General features: G+C 40.5%; 1 long non-coding RNA gene across 2 annotated transcripts in view; it reads right to left on the bottom strand.

Annotated features, from left to right (window-relative positions):
• Nucleotides 1-14,494, bottom strand: part of LOC138175090 (uncharacterized) — a 54,871-nt gene that overhangs the window by 15,885 nt on the left and 24,492 nt on the right. The window contains exon 2 of one of the 2 annotated variants that reach the window (XR_011171873.1): nt 8,436-8,608. This is a non-coding gene — a long non-coding RNA (uncharacterized lncRNA). Of the gene's footprint in view, nt 1-4,281; nt 4,468-8,435; nt 8,609-14,494 lie in introns of both variants that reach the window. The other variant, XR_011171874.1, reaches the window with a different exon arrangement.

Raw genomic sequence — 14,494 nt, 5'->3', positions numbered from 1 at the left:
AGGCTCAGAGGGGGAGATGTATATAAAGTGTTTTGTAAGTCTTAAAGTGATATATAAATGTAAGTTCTTTTTATTCTAGGAGCCAGGGAATTTCACTGGTTAGTTCAATCAAGAGGTCAGCTGGGGTCTGGTTGGTTACCTAGGGCTATCAAATGGGATAAAGCACTTTGTAAACCTTAAAGTCTATATAAATGTTAGCTATATTTTAAATTATTTCTTAGCAATAGAAAATGTACCTTCAGATAGACAAAAGTGACCTTGAGGAAATATGATAGAAAGAGTACTTATTTTAGTAACCCTTTGGACCCGCTTCTCATTCTATACTTGGGAGGGGGAGCTTGTGGCTGTAGTTTCAGATTTGGCAGATGAGATATATGAGGATCTATGAAAAGTGTCTTGTCAAAGGAGCCAGGCAGATGAACCAGTTAGGCCTAGAACCCAAAGCTCCCCCAATGAACCTCCCTCCTGCTGGGCCCTCTGGAAGAAGGGAAAGTGATGAACTTGGAATCTAAAGGCAGTGATGAGTCTTTGCTTCTGTCTCCCTTAACCTGCCTGAGCTCTACATTCCTGATCTGCAAAATGGGGCTAAGGACCTGACCTACCACCTGCCAGTTGGATAGTTAGGTAACTCCAAAGAGAGAGGTATATGAATGCCTTTGCTTATAAGGATGGATATTAGGTAGGGTTTAGCCCTAGGCAAAATGGCAAAGTAGGACAAGGTTTCCTTGGATCCCTCTTCAGCACCCAGTTTTTCTTCCCCATATGTGGCCTACCACATACACTCCAGATCTCAACATCTGAGTTCTTTCCTAGACTCATAGAAGGATAAGAGCTGGCCTCAGTTTCCTCATCTGTAAAATGAGGTTGGATTAGATGACCTAGCTCACAACTCTAGATCTGTGACCCTACAGCCATCAGAACAGCCCATCTTATGAATACCCCTTGGTATTTCCCAGATAAATCTCAGACAGTGGAAGATATGCTAATGGTCCTTTTAATCTTCTTTTTGGTTTCTGGTGACAGGTAATCCAACAGGAGACAACTAGGTACAGCCCTAGGGGCCTGAAGGTTGAGGAGACCCCAAAGTCAGTAGAATTCAAGTGGAGTAATTATCCTGGGTTTCTCCTTGCCTAGTCTGTAGACAGACTCTTTTAACTCATAATCCAGAGACCCCATTATGGGATTATGGAAACTCAAGCAGCTTCCTCATCTTCCCTGTCCTGGGGCCTGGTGCCTATTCATGATGAACACCAGAGAAGGGATAAACTACCAGTGAATGAATTTAGAAGGATGAACTCACAAGACCCAAGGCAGAGAAAGGCAAACAGAAATGCCCTATTTTCCTGTCCCTTATGAGACACTTCTAGCAATTGCAAGAAGTAACATGACTTTGTGGATAGACAGTTGAATTTAAGAGTCAGGAGATCCTGGGTCTTGGATTTGGAGTCAGGAAAACTTGGCTTAAGTCCCTTCTTTGACACATCCTGACTGTGTGACTTTATTGCTCTGGGCAATCTTTAAGACTCTAAGTTGAGAGAAGGTACCAACATGAAATTGGCAGCTGGATATTCCTCATTAATTGTCCCCTACTTCACTTATTTTTTTAATAGTGTTTTTTTCCTTTTATGTCAATTTCTTCTTTCACCACTATGACTAATATGGAAATATGTTTTACATGATTGCACATATATAACCTCTATCAAATTACATACCATAAAAATGGAGGAAGGGAGAAGTGGGGAAGGAGAAAAATTTGGAACTCAAAATATTGTAAAAATGAATGCTAAAAATTGTCTTTACATATGATTGGGGAAAAAATAAAATACTATTTTAAAAAATAGTCCCTTACACCAATGAATTCACAGGTCCAGTATCTATCCTTACTCATTGTGGAGAGTAGTTGTGAGTACTTCAAATGAAGTATTATATGTGAAACACTTTGCAAACCTTAAAACATTTAAAAAATATCACTTGTTATTTTTCTAGGAACCAGGAAACTTTCTCACATCCCTGGTCCTACTAGGTAAGTTCCTGTTGGTCAGGTCAAAAGGGTATCAAGGGTCTTGCTGCCCATAACTATTCTCCATTCATGGTAAACAAGAGGAATAAATAATAAAAGCTGAATGGGAATAACACATATGAGGCAATTAACAAATAATAATAGGTAACATTTACATAGAATTTACTATGTGTCAAGTACTGTACTAAGTACTTTACAATTATTATCTCATTTATCCTCACAACAACCAGAGAGGCAGATACTATTATTATCCAAATCTTACATTTGAGGAAACTGAGGCAAACTGAGGTTAAGTGAAAGCCCCTATCCCTCAACCTGTAAGTGTTCGAAGCCCCATTTGAACTCAGATGTTCCTGACTCCAAGCCTGGCACTCTATTGCACCACCTAGCTGATACAATATCAGGCTTAATGTACACCTTTGGTATCATAAAGATTACCAGAACTTAATTAGAAAGTGTTCTTAAAAAAAAAACCAACCCACTTAATATCTGTAAAACAGAGCATCCATTAGCCTAAGGCAGTTAAAGAAAAATGAACACTTTCATACCAAAGAGGAAGAAGAGAATTGATAGACATTCTTAGAGAATTTGACAAATAGGTCAAAAAACCTGCAGAAATACTTTTGACAGGATTTCATAGAGGAACAGTAAATAATAATAGCTAGAATTTATACAGTGCTTTAAAGTTTACAAAATGCTTCACAAATATTATCTAATTTCAGCCTCAGAAAAGTCTTATGAGGTAGGGGCTATCATTATTTCCATTTTACAGATGAGGAAATTGAGGCAGATAGAGGCTAGAGTCACACAGCTACTAAGTGTCTCAGGTTTGATTTGAACTCAGGTCTTCCTGTCTCTTCAGCCATTACCCTATCCACTGTACTGCCTTGTCAATAAAAGGAATATGCAAGGTGCTGGGCCAAAGGGATTAGAAACCTGAACCCTCAAGGCCACATACAGCTCTCTGGGTCCTCAGGTTTGGCTCTTTGACAGAATCCAAACTTCACAGAACAAATAAATGCCCTTGATAAAAGGATTTGTTCTATAAAACTCGGACTCAGTCAAAAAGCTGAACCCGAAGGCCCGGAGGACCACAAGTGACCTCGAGGCTGCTGGTTCCTCCCCCCTGTTAGGGATACAAGGTGACTAAAAGCTAAGTTCCAATTTAATTGAATCTCCAGGTTCTGAAGCAGCTTATATTCTATTGGTGGGAAGGGGAGAAGAGAGAGGATAGGATACACAGATAAGTAAATACAAAGTGATTTATTGGCGGCCCTAACAAGGGGGAAAATCAGGAGTGACCTTGTAGGAAATGGAACTTGAGCTAAGGCTGGAAGGGAGCTAAGGATTCCAAGAGACAGAGGCAGGGAGGGAAAAAAACACATTCCAAGGCACGGGGCTCAGCCTATCGGGGGAAAAGGGAACCAGAGATGAAATGTCACTTTAGAAAGGAGGAAACTGAAGCCCAGAAATATGATGTGACTTTTCCTAGGTCCCATGGGTGGGAAATGGTAGAGGCAGGACTGGAAGCCTGGTCCAGCACTATCACCACCAGAGAATGCTGCGCCCCAGAACACCATTTCTCCACAAATGTGAGAAATGTGCCAGACCCATGATTTCCCCCAGCTTGAGGCTAGAGATAACCTGCAACTGAGACACTCTCCCAACCTCCTCAGGTCCAGGGCACTGACTTACGCTTAGCAAATGTAACCTGAAACAGGGCTCTCTGGAGGCTTTGGAATGATTTGTGATGACTCCTTTGAAATAGAGGCTGGGCGTGGGCTTCAGTTACTGGATTGCTGCTCCCAGGAATATGAGCTCAGCATTTGTGCCTGTGGGTGGAGCACAATCTACTGGGACTTTACTAGAGACCTTTCCCCTCCTCCCTCTTTGGTCAGTGGTAGCACATACTTGCCAGAGTCCTCCTCCAAGAGAGAATATGCCCTTTTAAGGGACCGAGGTGAAGAATAGCAGAGTAAAAACTAGTTTCTGATGAATAGCACCAACTTCATACTTCTTGCCTTTTTGTTTTGGTGAATCTCTGAAGACCTGTGATGATTCTACAGCATGTGAATAATTTTTAAATTATTTTTTTCAATGAATGCATATGTTTTCTTTCTCTCCCATCTCTTTGATTGAAAAAAATAAAGGAAAAACAAAAAAAAAACCCTTGTAACAAATAGATATAGTCAAACAAAATAAATTCCCACATTGGCCATGTCCAAAAATATATGTCTCATTCTGTATATTTAGTTTATTACCTCTCTGTCAGAAGTGGGCAGCATGCTTCATGATCAGTCATCTGGAATCATGGTTGGTCACTGTGTTGATTCTTGTCATTCAAGGTTGTCTTTAAATGTCATTATAATAGTATAAATTATTCTCCTGGTTCTGCTCTCTTCACTCTGCATCAGTTCATCCAAGTCTTCCCAAGTTTCTTTGAAACTCTAAAAAGTATTTTTGTTACAATAAATTTCCCCCAAGTCAAACATCAAACATCAGAGTGACTTTGTCAAGACATTTCTTGAAACCAACCAAAGGGGAGACTCAAATACCAAGGGTCCAGGAGAAAAAAGTTGATACTAGCAATTCAAATTTAGATAGCCCTTGTTGACAACTTGCCATCCTCGCCAGAAACCTGTGACATAGACAGTGCTCATACATTTTGTAGATGAAAAAAAAATGGAGGCTCAGAAAAGGAAGGTGACTTGTCCATAGTCACAGAGGTGATTAAGTGTGGGACCTTCGGTTATCACTCTAAGATAACCTTAGAGTCTCCTGACTCCAAGTCTAATGTACTTTATCCTACTCTGCCACAAATGCCTTCCTTTGACACAAAACTCTCAGATTTCATTATTGCCTTCTCTACCTTCTTTTCCTCCTCAAAGCTAAGCATTTTAACTTAACTCAAAGGACCTGAGGATCTAAACCTAGAGAGACCCTAACAGATCATCTAGGCCCACCCCCTCATTTTCCATTTGAAGAAGCTGAGGACCAGTGATGTTTACTGACTTTTCTCAGGTCACACACATTGTAAACAGAAGAGCTGGGATTTAAACCCAGGGCTCCTAAGTCCAAATGAATGTCTTTCTACAATACCATCCTGCTTTATTTCACTTGTACAAAAATATTCCAGAAGGGTACACAGCATGATTTGCTATAGGTTTATATTCCTTTAGGAACAACTCTATCCAAAGGCATGGAAAGACTGAAAGTGAGGTTATCTCAAATACCATAATCAAGCTTTAGGCTCTTTAGAGGGAAAATAGGACAAAGTGGGAAAAGACCCATTTGTACAAAAATATTTATAGCTGCCCTTTTTGTAGTAGCAAAGAACAGAAAGCTAAGGAGGTACCCATCAATTAGGGTGAACAAATTATGGCAAATGAATGTAATGGAATACCATTTAACAAGACTGAAGAGGCAACAGGGTTTAGAGAAACCAAGTGGCACAAGGGATAGGGTGCTGGACCTAGAGTTATGTCCTGCTTCAGACATATACTAGCTTTGTTGCCCTAAGGAAGTTACTTTAACCTCTCTGTGCCTCACTTTCCTCATCTGTAAATGGGAATAGTGATAGCACCTACCAACTAGAGTTGTCATGAGTATCAAATGAGATATTGTTATAAAGTGCTTTACATACTTTAACGTACTATATAAATGCTAGAGCTCTTATCATTAGAGAAACCTAGGAAGACTTGTATGAATTGATTCAAAGTAGAATGAACAGAACCAGGAAAACAATTTTGAAAGACTTAAGAACTCTGACCAATAAAATGTTCAGCTCTGATGCCAGAGGATGGATGATAAAGAATATTACCTCCAACTAGCCGTGTGACCTTGGACAAGTCACTTAACCCCAACTGCCCTGCCTTCCCCCCTCCAAAAAAAAATAGAATATTACCTCCTGACAAAGAGGTAATGAACGTGATGCAGATGCAGAATAAGACACATTTTTGGATATGGCCAATATGAGAATTTGCTTGACTATACACATGGTACAAGGGTTCTGTATTTTTTGGAGGGAGAGAAAATAAATGCTTGTTAATTAATAAAATTTAATTTAATTTTAAAAAGGATCTTTAAGGGCGTTCCAATGAACAAGGCCCATATTGAGAGAACCCACAGACTTCTCTAGGCTATAACTGCTCAACACTTGCTCTTGAGCAACCCCTAGAACAGAACGGCTATGCTTATGCTGTGATAACCAATAGATATGGGAGCAAAGAAAAGCTTAGACCTCCCAAGTTAAAAACACCTACAAATGTTTCTGTCATGAAATGGAACAATGAGACCAGAAGGCTTACATTTGAAAATTCTAGCCAAGCTATTTTCATGCTACTGAGTCATTCTCTGAGTTACAAGCAAGGACTTGTGGACACATCCTGAGCCTGCTACTTGCCAACTGCACACTGACTCCTGACCTGCTCCTAAATTGTTGTATCTCTCTCTCTCCATATCCCACATCCTAATGGCAGCCAAGCTGTCCTAGGCCAGTGATACCACGTAGGCAGGCAACATACATGGCCCAATATCTCTTCCCCACCACTTCCTTTTTTTTAGGGGCTATCACAGATTCAAAGGCTAATTCAAGAGAATGGAAAGGGGTTCCATCTCTCCTTCTCATCTTCCAACATTTAATATCAAATGTTCTCCAAAAGAATAGTTATGTGATAAGCATTACCAGTAGGCCACTAGAAATCAGTGCAGCACAAAACGTACAAGTATTCAAGTAGAGTCTGTCAAAGACGTGTTCAAGTTGACCAGATCTTGGAAATGCAGCAGAGGGTACAGGGAATGCATCTACTGCCAGAGTACCCCTTAGTTGCTTCTAGATGAGTCAGCCAAGAAACACATATTAAGCAACTATTATGAACCAACTACTGGACTAAGTACTGGAGATAAATAATAAAAAAAAAAGACAGTCCCTGCCCTCAAAGTGCTTACAGTCTAGGAAATGTTACTCCAGATCTGTAGGTTTCATAGTACCAGCATGGATAGGAGGTTAGAAATGTGAGTCTTTGGTAGGATTGTGATCTGAAGTTGGGTTATACTTGAATATAAAGACAAAAAGCCTCACTTCTGACATATTTATCAATAAAGTTCCACTTTTCCTATCCTTAGATATTTTAGATCACTAACTGGTCGCAGTAGTGAAGGCTGCACTTATGGAGGGTCTTCTGAACTCATGATTGGTCTTTTGGGCAGCTAGGCCTTGCCAAGCCATATTCCGTACCCTCAGACACCTTTGCCACAGGTATCTTTTATCTGGATGGGAGTTTTTCATAACTATCCTCAGTACAATCTTGAGAAAGTGACAATTACCTTAGAATCACACATTGAGAAGGAGGGCTGGCGGGAGCCCACACAGTAAGACTTCTCATAAAAGTTGCAAAAAGAAAAAAAATAGTAGTGAGTCAGCATACTGGATGCCAGAGTCATGATCTGAAAAAATCACGATAGACAGAAGCACTGGGTCTTAAGATAAAAATTTAATTAGTCTTGAAATTTTAGGATAAAAATCAACCTCACAAGTACTATGTAAGGAAGGCATGACTAGGCAACAATTTTCTGAAAAAGAGCTGGGAGTTTTAGTGGACTGCAAGCTAGATGTGACTGAGCAGGCTGATGTAGTGTCAAAAACGCTAATATAATCTTGCACCGTGTTGAGGAGGTATAGTGTCTTGGAACAGGAGGGTTTCCCCCACTTCTCAAACTTTGTGACTCTGAGTTCTTGACAAATAGGGTGAGTAAGGGGTTCCAAGTGGTTATGATATACTTCAAAGAAAAACACTAACTCGATACATTAGCTAAAAAGGGTTACAATATATTACCCTTTGTATAAGTGTTTCTTCTACTTAAAAAGGGACTCTCCCCAGAATGTAGGTTGCACTCTGGCAGCTTCAGAATACATTAGGAAATAAATTAATACAGTCCCACACTGCAGCTTAGTTCATCATTTAACCTTATGATAGCAGAAATCCAGACCTCAGATCATAGCCATCAATGGGCTGCTCACAGCTTAGGAAATCACACAACGGCCATGCTTTACTTCCCTATTCATTCCTCTATCACTTTCACGTGTGTGTGTGTGTATGTGCACGCGTGTGTAGCTGTTTCAGTCATTTTGACTCTTCGTGACCCCATCTGGGGTCTTCTTGGCAAAGATACAGGACTGGTTTGCCATTTCCTTCTCCAGCTCATTTGACATATGAGGAACTGAGGCAAACAGGGTTAAGTGACTTGCCCGGGGACACATAGCTAGTAAATGTCCTTTTTTTGCCTTTTTTTTTTTTTAGGGTAATTAGGGTTAAGTGACCCACCCAAAGTCACATGACTAGTAAGTGTGTCAAGTGTCTGAGGCTGGATCCGAACTTGACTCTAGGGCCAGTGCTCGATTCACTGTGCCACCTACCTGCCTAGCTGTTCCTATCACTCACATACAATCCAGTTGATTCTGCCATAGGCAATCTTGTTCTCTTACAGATACATCTCTTGGCCCTCTTTGTCCTGGCTCTCTTAGCCAACTCTTGCTGGACTGCAGCAAAGAAGTGTCTCTCCTCTCTTTCCCCACTCTCTTTGTTCCTTCTGTAAACCAAAACAAAAGAAAATAACCCTTCATGGTTGATAAGCATCAGAAAAGCTAGAGATGCACTTATGTTAAAGAAAAGGGAAATCATAAATTGGAAGTGAAATTTAAAATAATTTTTCTTGGAACCACTGGCATCAACATCTAAATCCTTTGAAAGTGCCTAGAAGTCCTTTTTAAGAATCTCTACAAACAAATCAATGTTCCCATTTTCTTCTAATTAAATCTATGTTTTTCCTCAAGCACCAGCATTCACAGTCTTTAAAAAAATATTTCTTATTCAGGCATACTGTTTTTTTTTTGTTTTGTGCAATAACTTAAATTACCACAGTGCTGTTTTCTACTATTTTTTTCCTGACAGATGTATCAGATTCCATCTGCATTGTGTTTGTATTTAGTTGGCTACATGGACTAGTCTGGGAACTTAATCATCACTTATAATATTGTTCCAAAGAGAAAATGCATTCTGTCCCCAGATAAGAAACTCAAAGAGAAACTTTTGGTACACAGACTGTTTCTACTTCAAGACTATCCCATGCCTTCCCATCATAGTACTGAAAATCTGCGAAGTTTACGCTTCTCATGAGTCAAGATAGGATCTTTTAAAAATAAGCAACCAAAGGAGAAGATTTGATAAACAATTTTCACCAAAAAAAAAATCCTAATCTGGATTTGGGAGCAACTTGTCTGAACACTCTAGAATGATTCTAGAGAAACAAGCTGCTTAGACTCTTTTCCTTTAGCCTCTTTTCAATTATACTGGTAGCCAGCAAAGTGAGATCAGTAACCGGCACTGCCAGAAAACTGTAAACAGAGAACAGAGAAGGTCGATCACAGAGACTCCTCATGGCCCTCAAGGAGTGGTATTGAATGACTCCAAACGCTGAGCCAACTTTATTCTGCTTAACCCAAGGCAGGAGGGAAATGTGTGCTGCTCAGGCAATTGGGAATGAGGGAAAAGACCATAGGCAGTTGTAAGGAGGAATATCTTTGAATTCCCAAAAGCACAGATAGATCCTCCATCCATGTGTACATAACAGGATTCTTGTACTATATGGAATCATAGATTCAGAATAAGAAATGACTAGGTCATAGGATCCCAGGAATAGGGCACAGAGGCACCTTTGGCATCTTCTACTCTAACCCCTTCCTTTTACTGATGAGGAAACTGAGGCCCAAAGATACAGCCACACAAATACTGCATAGCAATGCCAGGATTCACAACCAGGTCTCCTTACTCAAAACCCAGCACTATTTTAATTATATTATCTGTATCATAACAAATAATTAATATCATAGCAAATAGAACAATGGCTAAGAATATAGAAGATGTTATTGTGGGGGGGGTTTGCTTTTTTTTTTTCATTTTTCAAATGCTTTATTAACTTCTCATTCACATCATTCATTTCTGCCAGATTTTGAGTTACAAATTTTCTCCCCGTTTTTCCCCTACCCACTGCCCCAAAATAGCAGTCCCACAGGATATCCCCTCCTCCAATCTGCTCTCCCCCATAACATCTCCCATACCCGCTTCGACTTTTCCAGTAGGGCATGGTGGATCTCTATGCCCCACTGCCTGTGTATCTTATTTCCCAATTACATGTAAAATAGTATTAATAATATATATATATATATGTACATATATATATATATATATATATATATTTTAAACATTTGATTTTAAAACTTTGAATTCCAGATTCATTCCCTTCCTCCCTTGTCAACCACCCTTACTGGGAAGATAGGCAGTTCTGTATAGGTTGTAGATGTGTAGCTAATGCAAAACAATAACAGTAGATATATTGTAAAAGACTGACTATATTTCCCTCCCTCCTATCTCACCTCCCTCTTGTTCTGTTCTCTACTTTGATCCCGTCCCTTTTCAAGTGGGTGCTTCCAACTTTCCTCCCCCTCAGCCTGCCCTCCCTTCCATCATCCCCCCTCTCATCCCCTTCCCCCTACTCTCCTGTAGGTGAGATACCCTATTTAGTATGTATTTCATTCCCTCCCTGAGGCAGCAAGCACCCCAGCACCCAGGGTGTCTGCCAACACAGGTTCTTAGATCTGCTTTGTTAAAGGAAAGCAACTCAAAATGGGTTAACAAGCTTACTTTAATCAGTCAAACATATATCATTGTATTCATTTCATAATTTTCTTGCATTGTTCTCATTTCTCTCCCCAATTTTTCCTCCACTTCTCTTATCTGCTTCTTAAGGTCCTCTATGGCCTGTAACCAGCTCGTATTTTCCTTTGAAGCTTTTGGTGCAGGAATTCTGACTTCACTGTCTTCCTCCTGTTCCATGCTTTGCTCCTTTTTGTCCCCAAAATAGGGGTCTAATGTTGGATCCTTCTGTTTGCTTTGTTTCCTTTGCCTGGTCATGTTGCCACTCAATTACTTGACTTTTGGGCTTTTTGCCACAGTTGGACTCTGCCACCAGACAGGGGAACTTTGTACCAAATGCTGGGGTTTTCTCAGTCACCAGAGGTATTAGTTGGGTGCCCTCTCTGAAGCCTCCACACCCTCTGGCAAGCTGGACACACACCCTAGGACCTTCACCCTAGACTGCAATCCAGATCCAAGAAGGTTAAAGCAAGAGCTATTACCCCTCAGACTGGTCACTTTGTCCCCCTACACTCAGCAGGCCAGGAGCTGAAGGTGGGAGCAGCTGCACAGCCTTGGCTCCTCAGCAGCTTCTTGCCCTGGAAGCAAAAGCCGTTGCACTCCTAACTACTGGGTCCTAAAGTCCACACTTCCCTGACCTGTCACTTTATCTTAGCATCTATGTGTTGATAATTTTGGATTACCACAGTTGATCTGGGGTCACAGATAGTGATCTGGGGTCCCTCCAGCTGGCGGCTGGTCAGGTCCGCCCTGCAGCTAAAACCTTGGAGTGGGGCTGGGCTCCACTCCCAGAGCACTACACTGGCCGATTCCTGCTGGCCTGCTGGGCTGTCCTCAGCGGGAGGTTAGCTTCTCTGTGTCATTTTGTTGGTTCTGTAGCTCCAAAGTTTGTTCAGAGTCCCCTTTTACATGGATTGGGGAAGGTGGAAGCTGGAGCCCCAGTGGAGGTCCTGTTTCTACTCTGCCATCTTGTGGAAGATGTTATTGTGGTGTGCCTTTTTTTTTAATATTACCCTAAAAACAATCAATTTTTGTACTTCTTTCTGCTTGTCAGTACAAACAGAAAAAGAAAAGATTTAAATTGTACCTCAAAGGGTTTACTGAAGAATATACTCATGATACAAGAAATCTTTGCAAATAAGAGGCATTTGACTCATCTCTCAGTAGTATCAGTTACCTCCAATCAATGTATAAATCAATGATGAAGTATTTATTGAGGAAGAAATGTGCACAGCATTCTCCACTCACTTGATTTTCAGTTGTTTCAGTCATGTCTGTTTTTCTGTGACTCCATTTGGGATTTTCTTGGCAAAGATGCTGAAGTGTTTTGCCATTTCCTTCTCCAGCTCATTTTACAGATAAGGAAACTGAGGCAAATAGTGACTTGCCCAAGGTCACTCTTCTAGTAAGTATCTCAGGCTGAATTTAAACTCTCAGATCTAACACTCAATTTACTTCACCACCTAGCTGTCATTTGATTGACTACAGATTTTTTTTAGGAGGATCTATAATATTCTGGGATTTCATGTAATTAGCACAAAAGTTTCTACAAACAACTATATCTGAAGGATTCATAATTTATATGAAATCCCTCTCATACTTGGATTCTGTACTGGTCATTCTCCATAACAGTGATGAATGCATTTATCTCTTTTTGAATGCCTCACTTGATTTTTATGGAAGGTCAAAGTTATTTCTTACTGTGAGTAGGCTACAACATGTTACCAAAAACAAAACCAAAAAAAAAAAACAGCTCTTCAAGAAAAAAATGTGCATATATAATAACCAAAGAAATCTATGGAAAAGAGCCATAGTCTTGTAATGAGATCGAGGGACGATGGACAGATAGGTAACATGCTCTATTGGTTCTCACTCAACATCAGAAGGACATTGTACAAAGTTTCTCCAGAATGGATAAGCAATGAATGATTTGTGATCTCTTGTGAAAGATTTACAGGCCACATGAGTAGGATCCCATAGAATGGAGAGGCAGTAAATGGTTTGGGATCGAAGCCACTGGAGGAAGTATCCACACAGATCCATCAAGACTCAAAGTATCAAAAAATGGTGCTCAGCCATGTGGCATCATGGGGGATGCATCAGAAGTATTAGGCACAGGCCCTGTATTTCACCCTTCTCATTGGGGAATGAGGAACTGTCTGAAACTCAGAAAATAAGTCCAAAAAATCAGATGAAAATGTCCAACAGCTAACTCTTAACAAAGTAGGATTGTTTTGCCTAATCTCCCATCTTTAATTGTCCCTAGAGGCAGCTCCTGAAACCTTAGCTTCCTTCTGAGGTCAGCATTATCTAGTGGAAGTCACAGTGAATGTTCACTCAAAAGACTAGTGTTCAAATCTTGGCTCTGCTACTTACCACAAATGGTCTCCATTTTCTCATTTGTAAATTGAAGGGTTTGAACTAGCTGGTCCCTTCTGGATCTAAACCTACACTGAGTTCTAGTTGATACACCTGTATAATTCTGTTGGGGAATTTTAAGTCATTAAAATAGCTACTAAAATTTCTTAAGATTCTCCTTTCTAGGTATCTCACTTTTCCTTAACTTCCCCAAATAGCTAGCCTCCTCCAGGAAATTCTCTTCCTGCAATGATCTATCTTGAGTTTTGCCATCCCAACCATGCCCCTCTCCTGCTGGGTGGTATCCCAGACCAGGTTGGTGAAAGTTCCCAGTATCCTGCATTTACTTATGTAGACATACTGGAGAGTCCCCAAAAGCATAAGAAAATAAGCCACCAGCTTTTGTTTAACAACCAGAAGCAACTACACAAAGTTCTGCAAACATCCAGCTGGTGAGGGAAGGGGAGGGTAGCAATAGGTACAGTGATTCGGGTGCAAATGAGCTCATACCCTAGAATATCCACTGGGTGACTCATCCATCTCTTGCAAGCATTTTTAGTGGTAGGCTTTGAAACTTAGAGCAAAGCAATTTGCAATTGTGTCTAAAACTTGAAAGAAGCAAGAAGCTGCAGCTGGGATTAAGAGGGTATGAAGATTATTGAAATGTTTCTCTATCTACACCCCAAACCAAGACTGTTTACCATTTAAACTTAATAGCCAGTCAAGCTGGGGCCGTGCACTCTCATCTTCATCCTAACCAATTCCTGCCCTGTGGCCTCTCCTGAACCCTCTTCTCTCTCCATGCCCCCTCTCCCCAAACTTCTATGTCTTTCTGAGAGAGCTGTAATCAAATCACCATTCCCTGCTGCCTTTGGAAAGGGTATGTTATGTATAACCTATATCAGATGGCTTGCTGTCTCGGGGAGGGGTCAGGGAAGGATGGAAGGAGAAAAATTGGGAACTCAAAATTTTATAAAAATGAATGTTGAAAACTAGCTTTGCATGTAATTGGGAGGAGAATACTATTAAAAGGAAAAAAAGGGAAGGACATGTTAATTGACTACTCACTGGGCCCTCCCCTCACTCAGATCACAATCAATTGCAAGTCATGTCATCATCTCCCTGATGTCATGGTCCTCTTAGAGAAGGACAAACACAACGGCAATAATCTTCAACATCTTTGTGACTTGTAGCCTCCCGGACTATAACTTTCTTCCCCATTACCCTCCCCTAGATGTTCTGTCTGAACAGTTAGAATAAAAGTTTTCTGAGGGCAGGGACCGTCTGATCTTATGCTTGTAGCCCCAGGTCTTAGCACGATGTTTGACACAGAGTCTTAAATAAATGTTTCCATTCATTTAACCAATGAGCATTTAATTATGTTATGCATCAGTCACTATGCCAA

The sequence above is a fragment of the Petaurus breviceps genome, unplaced genomic scaffold (assembly GCF_028583685.1).
Source record: "Petaurus breviceps papuanus isolate PSGF00001 unplaced genomic scaffold, PetGlider_PUasm1.0 76, whole genome shotgun sequence".
In the NCBI taxonomy this organism is placed as follows: Eukaryota; Metazoa; Chordata; class Mammalia; order Diprotodontia; family Petauridae; genus Petaurus; species Petaurus breviceps.
This window is presented reverse-complemented; position numbering and strand designations above follow the sequence as displayed.